The sequence below is a fragment of the Balaenoptera acutorostrata genome, chromosome 16 (assembly GCF_949987535.1).
Source record: "Balaenoptera acutorostrata chromosome 16, mBalAcu1.1, whole genome shotgun sequence".
NCBI lineage: Eukaryota > Metazoa > Chordata > Mammalia > Artiodactyla > Balaenopteridae > Balaenoptera > Balaenoptera acutorostrata.
This window is the reverse complement of record NC_080079.1, coordinates 29,115,800-29,139,161: the sequence shown is the minus strand read 5'-3', so window position 1 is coordinate 29,139,161 and position 23,362 is coordinate 29,115,800. Positions and strand designations below refer to the sequence as shown.

Here is a 23,362-nt window from a genome sequence, read left to right as displayed (position 1 = left end):
ATCTATTTTATGCACCGATGTATATCAAGCACCTAGAGCACTGCTTGGTATGTAGCAGGCCCTCCATAAATAGTTGCAGAATTAATGATTTAACACACTTAACTACTTTAAGTTATATATCAAAATATATATTCATATTCCCAATGATCATGCTCCTCTTTCACACAGAGCTGTACAGGATCTCACAGGACTCATTTCCACATTAGGAAGGTTGGGCTTTGATTTTAGGTACTTGGGAGCACCTGAAATATTCAAATAAGCAAGTATATTTGTTAGAATTAGAACTGGTTCTAAGTAACTGAGCACCCCCAAATACAAGAGGAAAAAGTGTGTTTGTGTGTGTGTGTGTGTGTGTGTGCGTGTGTGTGTATACACACAATTTTTTTTCCAGAGGAAGACAAAAAGGTATTCCAAGGTAAATCATCCTGGTCACTTATCTTCATATCATTTTTTTTTTTTTTTGGGTTGCATTGGGTCTTCGTTGCTGCACACAGGCTTTCTCTAGTTGCGGCGAGCGGGGGCTACTCTTCGTTGCAGCGCGTGGGCTTCTCATTGCGGTAGCTTCTTTTGTCGCAGAGCACGGGCTCTAGGCGAGCAGGCTTCAGTAGTTGTGGCTCACAGGCTCTAGAGTGCAGGCCCAGTAGTTGTGGCTCACGGGCTTAGTTGTTCCACGGCATGTGGGATCTTCCTGGACAAGGGCTTGAATCCGTGTCCCCTGCATTGGCAGGTGGATTCTTAACCACTGTGCCACCAGGGAAGTCCTTCATATCATTTTTAAAGAACAGGTTTATTGAGTTATAATTGACATACTATATAATTAATCCATTCAAAGTGTACAATCCAATAGGTTTTAGTAAAGCCCCAGAGTTGTGCAACCTGCACCACTATCAATTCTAAAACATTTTCATCATTTCAAAAATAAACTCAATACCCATTAGCAGTCACTTCGCATTTCCCTCCAAAAAAATCTCCCCATCCATCCCATCCCTAGACAACCAGTAATCTACTTTCTGTCTCTATAGACAGAAAGATTTGTCTATTCCATATAAATGGAATCATACAATATGTGGTCTTTTGTGACAGGCCTCTTTCACTTAGCATGGTATTTTCAAGGTTTCATGTAATTTTCAAATACAATCAGCTTAAAACACATAGAATAATTAAGAGCACAGATTACAAAGCCAGACTATCTGGATTTATCTCCTATCTCCACCCCATATTAAAGTTATGTGGGCTTCCCTGGTGGCACAGTGGTTAAGAATCCACCTGCCAATGCAGCGGACATGGGTTCAAGCCCTGGTCCGGGAAGATCCCACATGCCGTGGAACAACTAAGCCTGTGCGCCACAACTACTGAGCCTGCGCTCTAGAGCCCACAAGCCACAACTACTGAGCCTGTGTGCCACAACTACTGAAGCCGGCATGCCTAGAGCCCGTGCTCCACAACAAGAGAAGCCACCACAGTGAAAAGTCCACACACCGCAATGAAGAGTAGTCCCCGCTCGCCTCAACTAGAGAAAGCCCACGCGCAGCAACGGAGACCCAATGCAGCCAAAAAAAGAAAGGAATAAATAAAATAATTTTTTAAAAATTACGTGATTTGGCTTCCCTGGTGGCGCAGTGGTTAAGAATCCGCCTGCCAATGCAGGGGACACGGGTTCGAGCCCTGGTCCAGGAAGATCCCACATGCCGCAGAGCAACTAAGCCCATGCGCCACGACTACTGAGCCTGCTCTCTAGAGCCCGCAAGCCACAACTACTGAGCCCGCGTGCCTAGAGCCCATGCTCCGCAACAAGAGAAGCCACTGCAATGAGAAGCCCGAGCGCAGCAATGAAGACCCAGCACAGCCAAAAATCAAATAAATAAATTTTTTAAAAAACTTACGTGATTTGAGGCAAGTTACTTAACTTCTCTGTGCCTTAATTTCCTCACCTATAAAATGGGTTTAGTAATAGAACCTGCCTCACAGGATCACAGTGAAATTTAAATATGTTAGTATACGTAAAGCACTTAGAATAGTACCTTACATATAGTAAGCACTACACAGGGGTTAGCTGTTATTATTATTACTGTTGTTATCATCATCATCTGCATTAAAGAGAAGGAGATTATGGATAGATAGTCTCAAAATCTTTTTCATAGCTTTGGGATGTGTTTTGGTATTTAATAGGTTTTAAAATGAGTGTCTCAGGAGAAAGAAGTGGGGAATGACTGCTAATGAATACAAGGTTCTTTTTCAGGGTGATGAAAATGTTCTGGAACTAGATAGTGGTGATGATTGCACACCTTTGTAATGTACCCAAAAAACCCCACTCAATCGCATACTTTAAAAGGGTGAATTTCATGGTTTGCGAATTATATCTCCTTTTTAAAAACTGAGTGGCTCTCTTGTTTCAGAAACTGCTGTACTTCAAGCAAAAAATAGTGAAGGCATACATGGATATCCTGCCTTGAAAAAAGCTAGAAATTTAAATAGCTTCCCTATTTCTGCCCCGCCCCATCCCCAAGTTTTTCCTGTACTTATGTTTTAAAAACGTGTCCTCGTTATTAGCTGCAAATGGAGGGTAGGTAATACAGTGTTTGATTACGTGGACTTTCACTGGGCATGGATACATAAAGGAGTAAATTTAAGATGAGAAATCATTTTTGCTACTGAATTGTATTAAGTAATAACTACATTCATAACAGTTAAGAGCTCAGACTTAAGTCAGAGAGAATTAGGTTCAGTTTTTGGCTCTGCCGGTTGTCAAGCTATGTGACCTTGGGCAAGTCACTTAAACCACTCTGAACTTTTGTTTCCTCATCTGTAAACTGAAGATAACAATAGTAATTTATTTCATGGTGTGTTATGAGGATTAAGTTTGATCATGTAGGTAAAACATTTAATACACTTCCTGGTAAATAGTAAGCATTCAGGTATTTTGTAAATGTCACCTATGAGGATGGTGATGATGATGATGATGATGATGATGATGATGATGATGATGATGAAGGGGGAGGAGAAGGAGAACTGTCATCGTCTCCCAAACTGATTGTAACAATAATACAGATGAGGCAGCAACTTCTGGGTGGGGCTAACTGCTCAAAACTGTTACTGTCTTTTTGAGAGGAAGGGGGAGTAATGTGACTCTTTGTTGTTACTGGTCACAAGGACAGAGCAATTGACATCCCCTTCTACCCTAAGCTCTAAATGAACTGTGTATTCCCACAAGGATTTGGCAGCAGTTTCACTTACGAGATCCTTGCCTATGGGTCTAAGAAAACCTTTGCCAAATGTCTTCCAGGGATAGAAGAGGAATATGAAATTAATTTATTTACTCTTCTAAAAAAACCCTCTACTTCTAGGAAAAACATTAACACTATTGTTCAGTCCTTCAAACTCATCTACCTTTGAAAAATTGTTCTTTGGCTTGACATTTACAATTTAAGATTGCCACTGCCCTACTTCAGACTCTCACCATCTTTTCTTTGGGACCATGGCAATAGCTTCCTAATTGGTTACCTACCAGTCTTATCTCCCTCTGTTCTGTTTTCCACACTGCAACTAGGATTACTGTTTTTAAATACAAAATCTCATAATTCTCTACTGCTTGAAGTTCACAAGAGCTTCCCATCCATCACTGGTAGGAAGTATCTAAAACTCCTGTGCAGATCGTACAAAGCTCTTCATGATCTGGTCCCCATGCATACGTTTGGCCTCATTTCTGGACACTCTCCACCCACCATACACCCTAAACTCTAGCCTCATCAAAATACTGGCAGTTCTCTGCAAGGCAGTTCAGCTTTGTAACACATATTATTAGAACACAATACATCTACAGACTGCTTTTCAAACATATTATCTCATGTGTGTGCTGTTGCTTCCTGTGATCAGGGTGAATAGGAAGTGCTTATTTTTGTTAACTGATCACTTCAAGGAAGAGCAGTCAGTAACTAGCAAATCACTGACACTTTTGCCAGTGTCTGACTGACACTTTTATTGTGAATTATAATTATATTTTACTTTTTAAGTATTTGGAGTAACCAGAAGAGAATGTTGACCAAGCCTGATTCCCACCTATGGAATATAAGAATAAAGTTTGAGGGACTTCCCCGGTGGTCCAGTGGCTAAGGCTCCACGCTCTCAATGCAGGGGGCCCGGGTTTGATCCCTAGTCAGGGAACTAGATCCCACATGCCACAACTAAGAGTTCGCATGCCGCAACTAAAGATCCCGTACGCGGCAGTGAAGATCCCACGTGCCCCAACTAAGACCCAGTGCAGCCAAATAAATAAACAATAAAAAAAAAAAGAATAAAGTTTGAACATACTGGTAAAATTCAACACAAAGATTTCCAGTAATTTACTGTTATTAATGCCTTTAATTAAAGCAAACCTCTTACTTAAGATAACCAGTTAATCTCAAAATAAAAGTATAAGCAGGGCTGTAATAAATGTATTATTAAATGTCCTTCTCATTCTATGTTAGATTTTTAGCCTTGGTTTATTAACTGTTCGGCTTTAAAACTAGATGAAAATACTGACATTGAGATACTTTATTCTTACAATCGTCAAGTCACTAAATAAAGCCAAACATAGCGTCACACTTCAACAATTTTCATTCTTTTTACTTTAATATTGATTGATTACCCTGCAGAATTATCACAGTTGACTAGCAGGTCAAGGCAGCAAGGCTACAAGAGAAACAAAACAAAACTGGACTTCTTCATGTCTACAGTGGTCCAGATATTATAATTTCTGAACAACATCTAGACAGTGACAGCAAAAAGACCAGGTAATGAACACTATAGGTTTGAAGACCATACGTATTAGTATTATGCTCCACAGTCTGGCTAGATGCTCAAGAATACAATACAGGACCCCCAACAGGAACTAACAAAGGTCTGGTTTTAATGTAAACTCACTCTCCTCTTACCTGACCCTCCAGGGATTCTGTTTCCTGATAAGCAGATCTAAACTGTAAGAGGATAATATCCCAAGGAGGTTCTGGCACTGAGCCCCAGAAATCCTTAAAGCAACAGACACTGTCTAAAAGAAGAAAACCAGACCACTCACTCGCTTCTCCATTCTCTTCTCTGACTCTAGGGAACACGAAAATGCCTTGCCAAAGAGAAGTTATAAAATTCCTTCTGAGGCAAAATGTTTTTAAATAGAGATGGTCTGCTGTTGATTATGTCATTCCCTGTCACCTGGAACATTTTGGAAGACTCCTTGGAAATGACCTCTGGGCCAGACCAAGCTATATGTGGGCTGGTGAATCCTTTCTATCTATGGAGGCTGAATAACTTGGAACCTCCTAGAGTGACGACAAAAATGTAAATTAACTCACAACAGGACAATAAGGTTGCATCACAAACCATTTTTAAAAATCCAGAATGTGGGAAACTATATGACAAAATTCTTTAACAAAATAAACTATAATCAAAAATTAAAATGAAGGGCTTCCCTGGTGGCGAAGTGGTTAAGAATCTACTAGGGGACACGGGTTCGAGCCCTGGTCCGGGAAGATCCCACATGCCGCGAAGCAACTAAGCCCATGTGCCACAACTACTGAGCCTGCCCTCTAGAACCTGTGAGCCACAACTACTGAAGCCCTTGTGCCTAGAGAGCCCGTGCTCCACAACAAGAGAAGCCACCACAATGAGAAGCCTGCGCACCGCAATGAAGAGCAGCCCCCGCTCGCCGCAACTAGAGAAAGCCCACGCACAGCAACGAAGACCCAACACAGCCAAAAATAAATTAATTAATTTTAAAAAATTAAAATGGAAATGGAAAGAAAGGGAACTTATCAATTAAAAGCTACTTAAGAAACATATTAGCTGAATGCAATGGGTGCCATTTCTTGGATCCTGACTCAAACAAATCAATTGTTTAAGAAATTGAGACAAATGGGAGAAATTTTGAACACTGACTAGTTTCTTGATTATATTAAGGAATTACTGCTGCTTTTTTTTTAGGTGACAGTAATGGTACTGTTGTCATATGTAAATAGAAGGGAATCCTTTTTGTTTTCTAAGTCGCTAGAACCAGAGGATCTACAAAACGGCAAAGGGAGGTGGAACACAGGAACCAACTCAGCTTTCTACATCTTAAATTGAGTGTTGGATACGTGGACATTTATTGTATTGGTCTTTATTCATTTTTGCAAATCTTAAATACGTTATTTGGAAAAGGTCAAAAAGCCAAAGAATGCTACCTGGATTTGTAGTTTCAGAGCCTTTCCCTTTTTGAGGTGCCACCCGTTTCTGACTGTAGAGTCGACGACGCAGGATCTGGGGAGGAGCTCCCTGAGCAGTCCCGGCTGCAGACAAAATCCTCCCAGCCCCTTCACATCTCACAGAGCACTGGTGAGTAGTGTGGCGAACAGGAAAAAAAGCACAACTGGCAATAACCATGTGACCATATAAGTCACTCCTGTTCTTCAGTCACCTGCTTACCTGAGGCCTGCTACGGCACACTGGTTAAGAGGGTGGGCTTTGGAGAAAAATAGATGTGAGTTTGATTTCCTGTTCTGTCACTTAACAGCAATATAAACTTTAGGGCAAGTTTCTTAACCAATTTGTACCTTAGTTTCTCCATATGCAAAATGAGGATTACAACAGCACCTTCCTTATAAAATTGTTCTGAAGATTAAATAGGAATGCATTTAGTACTATGACTGGCTAAAATATTAGCTGCTGTTATTATATTATTGTTGTTGTTTTATATTCCTTTCCCTTCATTTAAATTCAGACTGCTAGTGAAACCAAAGACATATTCATAATTATAATTAATAATATACTTATTGCTATCATCATTGTTGCAGGAAAGAAAAAGAGACATATCTGATTAGAGTAGAAAATAGGGACATGAAAGTAAATTAGAATATATATGGACAGTCTGGATCAGATTCGAGGGCCAGGTAACAAGTGTCAAGCAGTAGAATAACAGTACGCAAAATAATAGTGAAGTAGTATTTCAGGGCCATGCCTCAGACAATGGTCTACCCAAGATAGACTGGGTCTATGGCCCTGGGCTCCAGGACAGCATTTCGGTGTATTTGTGGCAACCCAGTTTTTTTTTTTTTTTAGCACCCTACAGAGTGCTATTTCATATGATTGAGCCTTGCTTTATAATAAAGTGACCAGGTATATGCAGCATGACTATTCATCATGACAATCCTGAACCAGATCCAGAAATGACAGAAATGCCAAAGGTTTCTGCATGGCTGGGGATGGGAGGAAAGAATAAACTAGAAAGCGGGAGGACACGGGGTGTGAGGCTGGGAGTTCAGCACAACTCGGCACATTCACTGCAACTTTTTCTGCTGATGGGACAGATCATTTATCGTAAGAGAATCAATCACCTCATGAAAACAATGCAGAGTGTGTGCTGGGCCCAGAACCCATGGCTAGAACGTCAGCAGTGACTATTCTCTCTGGGGCCCTACTCCCACCATGTGCTTGTCAGCAACACAGACACTCACACTCCACTTTCAGAAACCACAGACCCCACAGGAGCGGCTAAAACAGATGCAGAGAAATTAGCTCTGTGGCTGGGTTGACAGTTACGCTTACAAGGTCAAGGAAGAAATGGGGACTCTACTAGTTTATTGAACACATGCATTTAAAGGAGGCTAAGAGTACTTTCTTCCCTTACCCCTCCCTTAAGATTTCCCCTCTCTGTAAAACAGAGCTGCCTCCTTACAGACTGACTCATTTTGTGGGTTCCATCTGTTGAGGGCATGCTATGTACCAGGCAAGGCTAAAAGGTGCTTGGGATTTATCAGTGAACGAAACAAAGATTCCTGCCCTTGAAGAACTTCCTCCTTGAGGGATGGGGAAGGCAGACAACAGCATTTTAGGAAGTGACAGGTGTTTTGGCAAAATGAAAAAGCAGGGTGAAGGGATGAGGAGTGAGGAGGAGAGGGCAGTTGGATACTGAATCTACCAGCCGATAAGAATGTTAACTTAAAAATTCTGTCACTTCCTGCAATTTATTACCACACTCCCTCACCAGTCATCACACTAGCAGAAGGTGATTAGGAAAACGAGACAACAGCGTTGGGTTTATTTCAGGGTCAAAAGAAAATAAATTACAACTATTTTCTTCATACTTTTTATTTTCTGAAAAATGAATGCAAATGTAGTCTAAAGAAGGAAGGTGCTAACTGAACTGAAGCAAAGTGACATCAAATAGACTTCTCCCCTTCCTCTCCTCCAAGCTAGTCTTCGGTCTGCTGGCATGTGGCCTATGACTTCTCCATACTCTGAGGCCGGGCTGTCTGTGCACTCCCACACAGCCTGTTCAAAATGTCCAAGTCATCAGCAAACTGTAACCCCAGCCCTATAAGCTAATCATATCTTTCTTATTGCTTTTTTTTGGAAGATCAGTCAAAGCAAGACAAACAAGAGTTGATGGCCTAAGGCTGAAAAAGAAGGGGTGATACAAAATTATATAGGCCAATGTTAGGTGCATTCTCCTCCTCCACAAAGTAGCCCCTCTATTCCCACCCCCCAAAAAAAGATCAGAGAGAGAGAAATAAACATTTTAACAGGGGTTGATGCTAAAAGGCAGGATTAAAGATTAGCGTTTCTATTTGCAAATTTTCTACAATTAAGAGGTATAATTTTTATAATTAGGGGAAAATAGTTTAAAAAAAAAAAACCCAATCATGAACCAAAAGAGATAGCCCTGAGAATCTACTGCACAACACCCTAGCAGTTATGGCTGCTAAAGAGCTACCTGCTGAACCATGTCAATATTTTGTGAGATATACTTAGGTGAGATTTATACCTGGAGCAGAGAGTGATCCACAGAGTAAGGAAACTATAATTTTACATATCTTATATTTACAATCATGCTGACGACTACAGTTATGCTGAATATGGCGCTCTCATTCTTCACAACAGCTTTTTAAATTCTGACTCAAAGCAGGAGGAAAAAGCTGATCTAACGGTGAAATAAGCTTATATTGGAATTGTGAGATGTTTACCATAAATTTATATACATAGGGTTCAGAAATATTGAAGACTTTTATTAATCTTCTTATGCTTGAAGCTTAAGCTAAGCTTAGGATTTTGGTTTGCAGCCTCCTGATGCCATCTTATTTCTTTGGAAACAAATCCTGCAAGAGTATTTGACAAGGTTTAATACCCATTTATGATGAAAATGCTCAGTAAACTAGGAATACATAGAGAAGACCTTAACCTGACAAAGGTACACCTAAAATCTAAAACAAACATTACATGAAATGGGGAAACTTTAGACTCATTCTCTTTAAGACTGAGAACAAGACAAAGATGTTCACTAGCATAGCAACTGTTTTGACATTGTCCTGGAAGTTCTGGTCAATGCTGTAAAGGAAAGATAAATAAGAAGTATAAGGATGAGAAAGGAACAACAAAACTATCACAATTTTCAAAGGATATGATTAACTATGGGGGAAAAGAAACAACAGAAAACAGGAGACTATTTGAATAAGACAGTGAAGCCAGGCTGTGAAATACAAGATCAGCTTACAATAATCAATACCTTTTCTCTTAAACTACCAATAGCCAACTAGAAAACAATAGTAATAGAAATAGACATGATTCACAATAGCAACAAAACTATCAAGTATTAGAAATTAATTTAACCAAGAATATACTCTTAGACCTTTATGGACAAAACTTTGAAGTTCTAATAAAGGACTTAGAAATGAACTGATGAAGTATTTAGGGTTAAAGGGTCATGATGTCTGCAACTAATAACTCAAGTGAGTCAGAAAAATGCATAGAAATGTAGAGAGGGAGTAATGAAGCAAATATAGCAAAATGCTAACATCTGGTGATCTAGGTAAGGGATATACAGGAGCTCTTTGTACAAATCTTAGAACTCTTCCGTTAGTTTTAAATTATTTCCAAATAGAACAAAAATTCTGAAAAAAATAAGCTGAATAAATGGAGAAACATATTACATACTCTTGAATGAAATAAGTTAATATCAAAAAGATGTCAAGCCTCTGCCAAATAATTGATAAATTCAATGTAATCCCAATAAAAATTCCTCAAAAAATTTGAGGAACTTGATAAACATATTCCAAATGTTATATGGAAAAATAATGGCACAGAAGTAGCTAAGAAAACTTAAAAATGAAGAACAGAGATGGGGCACTTGTTGTGCCAGTCATGAGGATGTATTACCAAATCACTATAATAAAATCAGAGCGATAAAAAACAGAGCAAGAACTGACAAACTAATGTAACAGAACAGAGGCTTAGAGATAGACTGGTGTATCCATGGGAACCATATAGGAGAAAGAGGGTACCACAATGTAATGGAGGAAAGCATGGGGTTTTTGGATATGTTATTGGAAAAACCGGCTCATTAAATGGAGAATAATAGGGCTGGATTCCTATCTAACACCATGTGCAATGTGGGCTCTAGATGAATTAACGAAATAGCTATGACCTAGGGACTGGGAGGGCCTTCTTAAACAAAACTTTAAAAACTCTAAGCCAGGGGCTTCCCTGGTGGCGCAGTGGTTGAGAATCTGCCTGCCAATGCAGGGGACACGGGTTCAAGCCCTGGTCTGGGAAGATCCCACATGCCGCGGAGCAACTGGGCCCGTGAGCCACAACTACTGAGCCTGAGCGTCTGGAGCCTCTGCTCCACAACAAGAGAGGCCGCGATAGTGAGAGGCCCGCACACCGCGATGAAGAGTGGCCCCCACTCGCCGCAACTGGAGAAAGCCCTCACACAGAAACGAAGACCCAACACAGCCAAAAATAAACATAATAAATAAATAATAAATAAAAAATTTAAAAAAAAACAAACTCTAAGCCAAAGAATTTATTTACCTGATTATATTGAAATTAAGAATTTTTCTTAATGTTCTTGGATTGGAAGAATCAATATTGTGAAAATGACTATACTACCCAAAGCAATCTACAGATTCAATGCAATCCCTATCAAATTACCAATGGCATTTTTTACGGAACTAGAACAAATCATCTTAAAATTTGTATGGAGACACAAAAGACCCCGAATAGCCAAAGCAGTCTTGAGGGAAAAAAACGGAGCTGGAGGAATCAGACTCCCTGACTTTAGACTATACTACAAAGCTACAGTAATCAAGACAATATGGTACTGGCACAAAAACAGAAACATAGATCAATGGAACAAGATAGAAAGCCCAGAGATTAACCCACGCACCTATGGTCAACTAATCTATGACAAAGGAGGCAAAGATATACAATGGAGAAAAGACAGTCTCTTCAATAAGTGGTGCTGGGAAAACTGGACAGCTACATGTAAAAGAATGAAATTAGAATACTCCCTAACACCATACACAAAAATAAACTCAAAATGGATTAGACCTGAATGTAAGACTGGACACTATAAAACTCTTAGAGGAAAACATAGGAAGAACACTCTTTGACATAAATCACAGCAAGATCTTTTTTGATCCACCTCCTAGAGTAATGGAAATAAAAACAAAAATAAACAAATGGGACCTAATGAAACTTCAAAGCTTTTGCACAGCAAAGGAAACCATAAACAAGAGGAAAAGACAACCCTCGGAATGGGAGAAAATATTTGCAAACGAATCAACGGACAAAGGATTAATCTCCAAAATATATAAACAGCTCATGCAGCTCAATATTAAAGAAACAAACAACCCAATCAAAAAATGGGCAGAAGACCTAAATAGACATTTCTCCAAAGAAGACATACAGATGGCCAAAGCACATGAAAAGCTGCTCAACATCACTAATTATTAGAGAAATGCAAATCAAAACTACAATGAGGTATCACCTCACACCAGTTAGAATGGGCATCATCAGAAAATCTACAAACAACAAATGCTGGAGAGGGTGTGGAGAAAAGGGAACCCTCTTGCACTGTTGGTGGGAATGTAAATTGATACAGCCACTATGGAGAACAATATGGAGGTTCCTTAAAAAACTAAAAATAGAATTACAATACGATCCAGCAATCCCACTACTGGGCATATAACCAGAGAAAACCATAATTCAAAAAGACACATGCACCCCAATGTTCATTGCAGCACTATTTACAATAGCCAGGTCATGGAAGCAACCTAAATGCCCATCGACAGACGAATGGATAAAGAAGATGTGGTACATATATACAATGGAATATTACTCAGCCATAAAAAGGAACGAATTTGAGTCATTTGTTGAGACGTGGATGGATCTAGAGACTGTCATACAGAGTGAAGTAAGTCAGAAAGAGAAAAACAAATATCATGTATTAACGCATGTATGTGAAACCTAGAAAAATGGTACAGATGAACCGGTTTGCAGGGCAGAAGTTGAGACACAGATGTAGAGAACAAACGTATGGACACCAAGGGGGGAAAACTGCAGTGGGGTGGGGATGGTGGTGTGCTGAACTGGGAGATTGGGATTGACATGTATACAGTGATGTGTATAAAATTGATGACTGATTAAAAAAAAAAAAGAATTTTTCTTGATGAAAGGACAACAAAGACAAAATTAACATATGAGAAGATATCTGCAAAGTGACGATAAGTGAACATCTATAAACTGTCTTCCACAAGTCAACAGCAACACAGATAGTAACTCCAATAGAAAACAGGCTAAGACCAGAATAAGTAATTTACAGATGAAACTATATGCATAAGAGATGCTCACAATCATTAGTAATCAAAGAAATACAAATAAAAATGACAAGGTATCACTTTGCACCTAGGAGATTATAGAAGGTGGAGAGCTAGAGAAAGCTGAGTCCTGGCTGGGACATGAGGATACAGGACCCCTCGAACACTTTTGGCAGGAGCGAGAGTGGTGCAGCCATTGCGGGGAGGAATCTGGCACGGTTTGATCAAATTCAGGACATGCAAGCCTATGACGCAGTGATTCCCTTCAAAGTGTATATCCCACAAGTATATTACACAGCTTTATAAGTGGACAGGTATGAAGATGCTCATTGCAGCAATGTTTGTGGTGGTAGGAAGTAGAGACAACCTGAGTATCTATCACACAGAGAGGAGATAAGTAAAACTGTGGTTCACACACACAGCATGGAATATAATGCAGCATTTGGAAGCAAAGAATTAGATGTACATGTAGAAACACAGGTGTATCTTAAAAACAGTACTCAGAGAAAAAAGAAGCAAAATGAAATACAACATTACAAATTAAAATACATATAAAACAAATATCCCCACTTTGCAAGATCCTATACAGACAAAAAGAAACGTTATATGTGTTCAAACGAGCACCTGTGAAGCATGAGGTGAATGGGAGGAGGAGAAGGGAATTAAAAACAAAAGAAATCTTTTAGGCTCCTTGCATGTTAAAAAAGAATTCAAATGACCTATGATAAAAATAAAATTAGAATTGTTTCCTTCCCCTAAGTTCCCAACTTTCCTAACAACAAAAGCAACTTTGGTTGCCAGCTCTGTTGATGAGTAACAGCTTTTCATCCTTTTTCAAGCAGGAAGGGAAAAATTCAGGGATCAGCAGAGTACTAAAGGGATCAGTGGAAAATAGTCACGAAACAGTGTTTTTGTTCTCATGACCTGACAACCTGACTGAAAAGACCCGATTACCTCTTGATTAGGAGTGATTCAGCTCAAGACACGTTGCTGGCGTCAAGTTTTCATGTCCTTTGAAACTATTTACTTTCAGAACCCCTTCATATACAATCCTTTGGCCTCCTCATGGTGATTCCACACTACTTAGAGTCTAAAAATTCTAGAGCTAGAGAGCACCTGGTTATTCTACAGATGAGGAAACACAGGCCAGAGGAGGATTGTGGTTTAGGCTCACACAGCTGGTATGAAAGGGAAGCTCTTACTGACTGTGCCCTTGTCCCCCTTCTGCCTCTCTGGCCCAGCAGCCAGAGTGATCCTGTTAAAACGTAAGTCATCAGAAGCTTCTCTGTTCAAAACCCTCTACGGGCTCCCCCCTCACTCAGAGGAAAGGCCAAAATCCTTACAAAACGGCCTACACTGCTGTGCCCCTCCCCACTCCCACCGCCTCTCCTCTGCTGCACTTTCCCCTCGCCCACATGGGGACCGCCTGGCCACTGTGACCTCATCATCCCTCACACATGCCAAACATGCTCCTACATCAGGGCTTGGACCTTGCTCATCCCTCCGCCTCCTGCTCACTCTCTCACTCCTCTCAAGTCTTAGATCGAAAGTGATTTCGGTAGAGGCCTTCTCTGGCCACTGTGCACTTTGTGTGTACTCCCCCTGCCCCACTTCTTTTTTCTCACTTACGCCTCCTTCAGGTTCCCCACAGCACTTACAATCGTGTGACCATGATCCATTCACATATTTATTTCGTGTTTGCTTCCACACCACCAGAATATCTACTGCATGAGGGCAGGGCTTTGTCTGCTTCGTTCACAGCTGTATCCCCAGCACCAAGAACAGATACAGGTGCTCCATGACTATTTGTTGAGCCTTGGTTTAACAGGTCCTTCATCACAGAGCTCATCTGTGATCTGATTTCATGACTGCTACTTTAGACCGTTTTGCCTTTCCAGGCAAGAGACTGATATCTTATAATTAGCTCCTGGCCAACGAGACTGAGTTATCCAATCTCGAAGATTAGTTTATTCAGATGTTTTCCTAAGCAAGGCATAATAAGCAACTATTTAATATTAATTGAATTTATGTTTAAAACTTTTCATAAGTAATCTGAATGAATTTTAAGGATGCTTTAGCTGAAGATCAAGAACAATTGAGAATTTCAAAGCAGATAATCTTGTAATAATGCTGTGGGGTAGGTAATACATTAACCGACTTCAGAAACGACAGAATAATAAACCCAGAAAAAATTCAAGCATTATACCTGGCAGTGGGTATGCAAGCCTCCATTTGCATTTGTAGTTTAATTGTTTTTATCATTTAAAAAAGTTCCCCCAATTTAAAAAGTACCTGTAATCTGAACAATCACTGCAGTGTCTGAAATTTGAGAAATCGCTTTTTGCTTATTTAGCCCAACCTTGATAAAGTGAATGGGAGGGTTGAGAAGAATAACGCATTTGAAGATTCACTATGCATTCTGCAGAAAGGGTTTCCTTCTGAGGCAGAGAGAAATGAGTTTACTGGCTCTGGAGGCTTCCTAAATTGCAGCCTCCAAGTTTAGGGAAGATAAAAATCTAAACACATTCCATTTAACCCTTTTTCAGAGCCAGAGCCTCATGGAGTCTTGCACTATGTTCTAAAAATGAACACCCACTCTTAGTTTTTAGGAGATCTAAATGACGATTCAAGAATTATGATTTATCATGTACTTTAAGAGGAGAAAAAGTAGTGTAAGTTCAATCGGTGCTTGAGAGAGGCTCTGAATTGCCTCTTTCATGTGGATGAACAAGGAATGTGAAAGGGTCTCTCGAGGTAAGAGGGACCCTAAGAAGAAAGGACCCAGAAAAGAAGAAACAAGAGATGGGAAAGGCTCTGCTTTGGGGCTGCAAGACAAAATAACTTGTACATATTTGGACAGATTGTCCATGAAGATTATTATCATATCTCAGTTGAAAATTCACACAATATGAACACTGTATAAAAGACATCTTATCACATTTTCTGAGGCAGAATGTTCTCGGCTTATTGCAAAAGTTATCTGTGTGCCGCACAGACCCCATCCCCAGGCCAAATTTTAGCTATTCTCCACCATACACAAAGCACTCTATTCCAGTCTCTGACTTTAGTGAATTTAACACGGAGGTAATTTGAAAAATCTCTTTTCACTTATGTTAGCTCAATAATGATAAAGTGACTGGGAGTGTTGAGAACAACAGTGAATTTGAAGATTCACTATGCATCACGCAGAATTTTTTAAAAACATGTTTTCTCAAAACTGTGTGTCGTTGACACAATGAGTGACATATGTTTCAAATTAACACGTAAAAATCAGGGAACTTTGGAGATGGAAGGTAGTCTTAGAGGTCCTTTGATTCAATAATTTAGAGAAAAACAGGTGCTGGGGATAAACTAACTTGCTCATCACCTGGAATCTATTCTATGTTACAAGAGTAATAAACGCAGCACCAACTCTAAGAAACCACACCTGTATGCTGGCAGGTACTTCACTTTTCAGTATACAACTACAGATTAATCAGTTCTGTAACTTCAGCTATACAAACACGTGAAGCTAAACTATGCTCAAACGCTAAATATTAGTGCTACCACTGGCGTGCCACATACCACAGCATCAGTGATTATGAAAAGTGTTTCAACATAAAACGCTCATATTACTATAAAAGAATTACTGTAAAAATAGACCTAAAGGCAAGCTATCAATTACAGAATAATGTTGTGAGTGCCCTTCAGTATTATATCAATATAAATGAGACAGACAATAAAGGATAATGAGATTCCATTTAAAGTGGGGTTTTTTTCATTTAAAATTTAACTCTATACACCAAGCATTCCCCACAGCACCTAATTTCCAGCAGACCTGGCCTGTATGTAACCCCAATATTCCCTTATTCAACTAACAGCACTGACACCCTTTTCAAGGTTAAATACTCTGAGAAATTGATGCCTGGTGGACATTAGTACCTGCGGCAGAAATGCAGGTGTACAAAACTCCACCATAACCAAACTTGCATCTCTAGCCAAACAGGTCTTACTCTTGCTTCGGTAAGCCATTCCCTGCTTGTCTCCCTGACACAGAATCACGGACTCCTATTCCGACTCAATGTGACTGTGCAAGCCAGAAGAATCTCTTCATCTGTTAAATAAGGGGGCTGGACTAATGCTGGATTCTTTTCCAGCTTTCAAATTCCGCCTCATTGCCGGAGCGGCAGGGTGGTGAAGTGAAAAGAGCCCTGGGCTTGCCTGACACCATTTAAAAAGCCCACGTCTGCATCCCTCGGACTGCCGGCCACCCGGCCTCCAACTCCCCGGCACCTCCCTGGGCCCGACTGACCTGGACCGGAGAACTCCGACGAGGACCCGGCGCCCTGCTGCCCCTCGGGGGCTCCCGGCCGGGGCAGCGGCCGCGGCGGGGCAGGGGCGGCGCAGGCCTGGCCGCCCGGCGCGTTCCTCGGGGCGCGGGTCCCTTCCGCCCGCCGTCCCCGGACAGCAACCCCGGGCTCCCCGCCCGGCCTCGCCCGGCCCCTGACCTGCTCTCCGCCGCCTGGCGGTCCCTTGGCGCGGCGGGCAGCTACGGCCGCCTGTCCCAGGCCCGCTGTCACCTCCGCCCCTGGAAGCGGCGGGCGGGTCAATCCTGCGTGACTCAGCGTGGCGGCCCCGCCTCCGGCCTCCCGCCCAAGCTTCCGCCTCGCGCGGCCCGTGCGGCCCGGGGGCGCCACGCTCCTTCCCCGCGCGCCCACCCCCTCAGGCGCCCGCCCCGCTCTCGCACTCTCTGACTGCCGGCCTGGCTGCGCCCGCCCCATTACGTCAGAGGGGGCGGTGCCCCAGGACCTCCATTCGGGGAAACTGAGGCACCGGGCGGCGCGGTGCCGACCATGCTAGGGCAGCTCGAGCGTCGGCTGCTCGCGGAGGGTTCCGTTCTACGTGCAGCTCCCGCTGATCGAAAGCTCCTTTCCTCCCTTGCCGATCCCTCACCCGCCACACTCCCCCTCCAACCTAGAAAAGGGTCAAATCCCATTTAGAGAAGCCGCATTCAGTTCCTGCCTGTGGTGCGGTCCTCTGTGCTGCCCGGAGGCAGATTCCTTCATCCCCTCACAAATACTCGGCGTTCACTTCGGTCTGTTCATTTTTTTCTGAGGAAAGTCTCTCAGGACACCTTTGAGAATTTAAGAGCAAGGAACAGCAGAATGCAAGAACGAGGCAGGGCTGAGAGCACGCTTTTAACTCGTTCGTGAATCCTCGCGGGATTCCTTTTGCGTATTAATGGCCTCAAAGTCACACTGCTTGGTTTGTAGCTTGAATTTCTGTGCCTGGTTTCTGGGATCTACCTGGGGGATGCTGAAGAAGATGCAACAAGTCTGTCACTGTGAACGTATAACAGATAAACCTCTACAGATGGTCCCCACCTAAAATTGTTGGACTTAAGATTTTTCCACTTTACAATGCTGAGAAAATCGTAGGCATTCAGGAAGAACCACAGTAGAAATTTGAATTTCAATCTTTTCCCGGGCTGGCGATATGCTCTAGGATACCCTCTCCTGATGCTGGGCAGCGACAGTGAGGCAGCTCCCGGTCAGCCACAGGATCAGGAGGGCAAACCACCGATACACTTGCAGCCGTTCTGTACTCGTACAACCATTCTGGGTTTCACTTTCAGGACAGTATTCAATAAATTACATGAGATAACCAATGCATTATTGTAGAATAGGCTTTGTGTTAGATGATTTTGCCCAACTGTAGGTTAATGTGAGTGTTCCGAGCACGTTTAAGGTAGGCTAGGCTATGATGTTGGGTAGGTTAGGTGTATTAAATGTATTTTCGACTTAGGATATTTTCAAATTACCATGGGTTTATCTGGACATAACCCCACTGTAAGTGGAGGAAGATCTGTAATTCAAATTTTTCATCAGCTGTTTCTCCTTTCTAGTGTTGTGTGTGTGTGTTAAAATACATGTAACATAAAGTTTATCATTTTAAACGTTTTTAAGTGTATTGTTCTATGGCATTAAGTACATTCACGTTACATCACCACCATCCGTCTCCAGAACTTTTTCATCTTCCCAAACTGAAACTGTAGTCATTCAACGTTAACTCCTCATTCCTCTCTCCTCCCGGTCCCTGACAACCACCGTTCTGCTTTCTGTCTCTATTAATTTGACTACTCCAGGTACCTCTTGTAAGTGGAATCATACAGTGTTTGTCTTTTGGGTTTTCTGTTTGTTTGTTTGTTTTTGCCGCGCAGCGCGGCTTGGGGGATCTTAGTTCCCTGACCAGGGATCGAACCCCCGGCCCTTGGCAGTGAAAGCCTGGAGTCCTAACCACTGGACTGCCAGGGAATTCCCAGTGTTTGTCTTTTGTGATTGGCTTATTTCACTTTGCATAGGTCCACAAGTTTCATCCACGTTATAGCATGTGTCAGAGTTTCCTTCCTGGGACTTCCCCGGTGGTCCAGTGGTTAAGAATCCACCTTGCAATGCAGGGGACACCGGTTCAATCCCTGGCTGGGGAACTAAGATCCCACATGCCGCAGGGCAACTAATCCTGTGTGCCACAACTAGAGAGCACCCATGCCACAACTATAGAGCCCACGTGCTATGGAGCCTGTATGCCACAACTAGAGAGAAGCCTGCACACCACAACAAAGAGCCCCAGCACCACTATGAAAGATTCCGCGTGCCACAACTACGACCCGACAGAGCCAATAAATAAATAAATAAATAAATAAAATATTAAAAAAAAAAAAAAAGAATTTCCTTCCTTTTTAAGGTGGAATAATATTACTTTGTATGCATATACCACATTTTGTTTATACATTCATCTGTCAATGGATGTTTTCCATCCAACGTTTGCTTCTACCTTTTGGCCATTATGAATAATGCTTCTGTGAACATGGGTGTACAAATATCTGTTTGAATCCCTGCATTCAGTTCTTTTGTGTATATACCCAGAAATGGAATGGCTGGGTCACATGATAATTCTATGCTTCATTTTTTGAGGAACTGCCATACTGTTTTCCTCCTTTGTTTTTTGATGCATGTGCACATTGTGGGCAGAAAACTTTCTAGTAAAATATCAATATTCTGGATTTCGACAAAATTGTCAGCAAATGCTTCATTTGCCTGTAAGACAGTGACTTTTCTTCTCTCAGTAATAAGTAATTAACATTACAAATCCATTGCCTTTATTTTTGAAGATATTGTTCCTATTCAGTTAACTACAATTTTGTTTGTGTTCTGGGGATATATTTTTCTAATGGTCTTTGGACAGAGTCAAGTATGCCACATGAGGGAAGAGGGGTAAATTGGGTAATTGGGATTGACATACACACACTACTATATATAAAATAGATAACTAATAAGGACGTACTTTATAGCACAGGGAAATCTACTCAGTACTCTGTAATGGCCTATATGGGAAAAGAATCTAAAAAAGAGTGGATAAATGTATATGTATAACTGATTCACTTTGCTGTACACCTGAAACTAACACAACATTGTAAATCAACTATACTCCAATAAAAATTTTTTTAAAAAGTATGCCACATGAAAGCAAAATGAAATTAAAATCAAGCATTTCATTTAAAAAAGAAAACAACTGGGAATTCCCTGATGGTCCAGTGGTTAGGACTCCCCACTTCCACTGCCAGGAGTCTGGGTTCGATCCCTGGTCAGGGAACCAAGATCCTGCAAGCAGTGCAGCACAGCCACAAAAAAATAAAAGAAAAGAAAACAACTTTGGATGTCTTAATGTACACCCAGCCCGACTGGGACCTGTTTCTTTTACCTAAAAGAGTCAGTTTCAGAATGATCTGATTACTGAATCTAAATCTTTGGAAGTGGGTTCTTTGGTGAGTACACTAAAGTTTAAGAACCACTGCCGTAGGGCATCGAGAAGATTCTGAATCATCAAAGGCAAAATAATATTCTTTCACTCATCAACAAAGATTTACAATGCAGCATTTGCAATGCAACAAGCATCATGCTGGATGTTTGGGATTCAGCCTGACAAAGACAACCAATAAGCACCCTGCTCTCATGGAGCTCACATTCTAGAGTGGGGTAACAGACAATAGATAAATAAACAAATGGTAAGCCAAATAATTACAGGGTATGGTGAATGCTGTGAAGGAAATAACCCAGATGATATGATAAATTAGATCGTAGAGAATTAAATCCTAATGCCCTAGGCATCCATTGTATGTAATGATTTAACGTCTCTCCCATGCAAGGGGAATGGTACAAGTTATACACAGTCCTTGAGAGAAGTGAGTACAGAATCACTGTGTTCTGTGGTTTAGATGAGGATCTGGTCTGATAAGGGCCAAAGTAAGAAGTGGAAACCTTCTTTGAATATAGTGGTTGGTGGTCAGGGAAGTCTCTGGGGACATAACGTTTACTTGAGACCAAAATGATGAGAAGGAATCAGCCGTGTAAAGAGCTGAGGAAGTACCTTTCCGGTGGGAGAAACTGAAGGTGCAAAGCCCTGAAGTAGAAAACAACTTGCTCAGTTTCACAACAGAAGAGAAGGCTGTGTGAGAAAGAAAGCAAGTACTATGGGATGAAATTATAAAACAAACAAGGGTGAAGATCATCCTGAGCCTGATGGGCCATGGTAAGGAGTTTGAATTTCATTTTAAGTCAATGTATTGATACATTATAAAATATCCTCAATTGAAGGGACTGAAATGAAAAGGATCAAAAGAGGTAAATGTATGTGGAACTTCTTTGTTAGCAATAATAATAGTATCTGCATGTGCGATATTAAAAAGTTTGTTTTTGGGGCTTCCCTGGTGGTGCAGTGGTTGAGAATCTACCTGCCAATGCAGAGGACACGGGTTCAAGCCCTGGTCTGGGAGGATCCCACATGCCGCGGAGCGACTGGGCCCGTGAGCCACAGCTACTGAGCCTGCGCGTCTGGAGCCTGTGCTCCTCAACAAGAGAGGCCGCGATAGTGAGAGGCCCGCGCACCGCGATGAAGCGTGGCCCCCGCTTGCCACAACTAGAGAAAGCCCTCGCACAGAAAGGAAGACCCAACACAGCCAAAAATAAATTAATTAATTAAAAAAAAAAAGTTTGTTTTTTCCCCTGGATAATCCTCAATAAACCAAAATCGATTCCTGTGCATTTTGATTAATCTCATTGATCAAAATTATTTAGGCATGTCATCCTTTGATCCCATGTCTGAACCTAAATCCAGCGTGTTAGGACACACTCAAGTATCCATCGCTGTTATGATGGGCTGCGTCACTAACAGTGTCCATGGCTTTGCCGCAAATCAAAGGCAACTCCCCAAGGTTTCCCTCTGGAACAACTTAGTGGTAGAATATAGAAGGCATAGGTTTAGTCTTCTATGTCAGAGAAAGAAGAGATAGCACTTGGAAACACTAATAACTATGCATTAAAATGGTGCCAGAATGCACCGGGACAGAAAGGAGAGGACTCTAGTTGAGTGAAGGAAGGAAGGCTAGGGGAAGTCTGGTGCTCTCTTGGGGAAGGGAGGAGTCCAGGGTGATTTTTGAGAGAGGGTATCTGTCTAGTGGACTTGCGCTGAGGCAAGGCCAGCTCCTAGAAGAAGACAATGGAAGCCATTTGGTTCCATTTAGGAATAGACCCCAGTTGGCAAAAGTAAAGCCAATTCCCGTTTTGTAAGGAAGTTCTGAATTCAAAAAAAGGACTGTATCATGTTTATCTTAAGGGTTGTTCTTATATATTAATATAGTGTTTCCTAGGGGCTTCTTCTCTTCCTATCTGCTTGCAGAAGCTTGAAATTAGTTTAATGAGGAACAGGAAATTCTTTCATAATTAGAAGTAAAAGTCAAACTGGCAAACAAACAAATCTACCTTAAAATGCTAATGCCTAGTTGAGGTAATATTTTGGAAAAAACTCATTCTCTTGTGTATCCATCAAAATATATTTAAGTGACACTATCAGATCCCTTCCTATTTCCATGAGGACACAAGAAAGAAAGAAGATATTTGGGAATCTGGAAGAAGATAGGGGAAGGAAAGAAAAGGGAAGCTGAAATACTGAAGACAAGTTTATAGTAAATGTTTATTGAGAGCTAGCCTTATGTTAAGAACTTACCATATATTATCTTTTTTCTTTTTTTTAAGATTCTTTTTTGATGTGGACCATTTTTTAAAGTCTTTATTGAATTTGTTACAATATTGCCTCTGTTCTGTTTTGGTTTTTTGGCCTCGAGGCATGTGTGATCTTAGCTCCCCAACCAGGGATCGAACCCACACCCCCTGCATTGGAAGGCGAAGTCTTAACCACTGGACCGCCAGGGAAGTCCCTATCTTTTTTCTTTTATTAATCAGAAAAAAAGTTATTACCCCAAGAAACAGAACCTGGGTTCCCCCATTTGAATAGAATCAATAATTCTTGAAAAGTAATTTATAAACCGTCTTTATTTTCTTTCCCAGGTTGTCTACAATAATGAAGAAAGATAATCAAGGTCATCATTTCCTTCTCCAAATAATATTGGTTATTTTTTCTTAGCACGTATCATGACAACAACCCAGCAAGTAATTGTTATCTTTAGCTTATAAATGAGGAACTGAGGCTCCCTGGGGTTAAACAGCTGGCCTAGTGCTTTCCACACTTCCCATACTTTAGTCATTCCTATACCACTTTTTGCCATAATCTTGCACTCTCAGAAAACCATCACAATAGCTTTTCACTAAAAGGCACACCACCTTTCTAATTTTTAAAATATTTTTATTTACATTTACTCACTTTGTTTTTTAAGGGAAATTTTGTACCACTCCCATAAACGCAAAACCAGTATATAAATTGAA

At 41.2% G+C, this 23,362-nt stretch overlaps 1 protein-coding gene across 2 annotated transcripts in view; it reads right to left on the bottom strand.

Annotated features, from left to right (window-relative positions):
* The window catches only part of DNMBP (dynamin binding protein), a 117,268-nt gene extending 99,956 nt beyond the window's left edge, over positions 1 to 17,312 (bottom strand). Inside the window, exon 1 of one of the 2 annotated variants that reach the window (XM_007187375.2) lies at positions 16,897 to 17,312. The gene's annotated coding sequence lies outside the window, so the exon portion shown is untranslated. The remainder of the gene's footprint in view (positions 1 to 16,896) is intronic. The other variant, XM_057531102.1, reaches the window with a different exon arrangement.
* Positions 17,313 to 23,362: the final 6,050 nt, after the last annotated feature.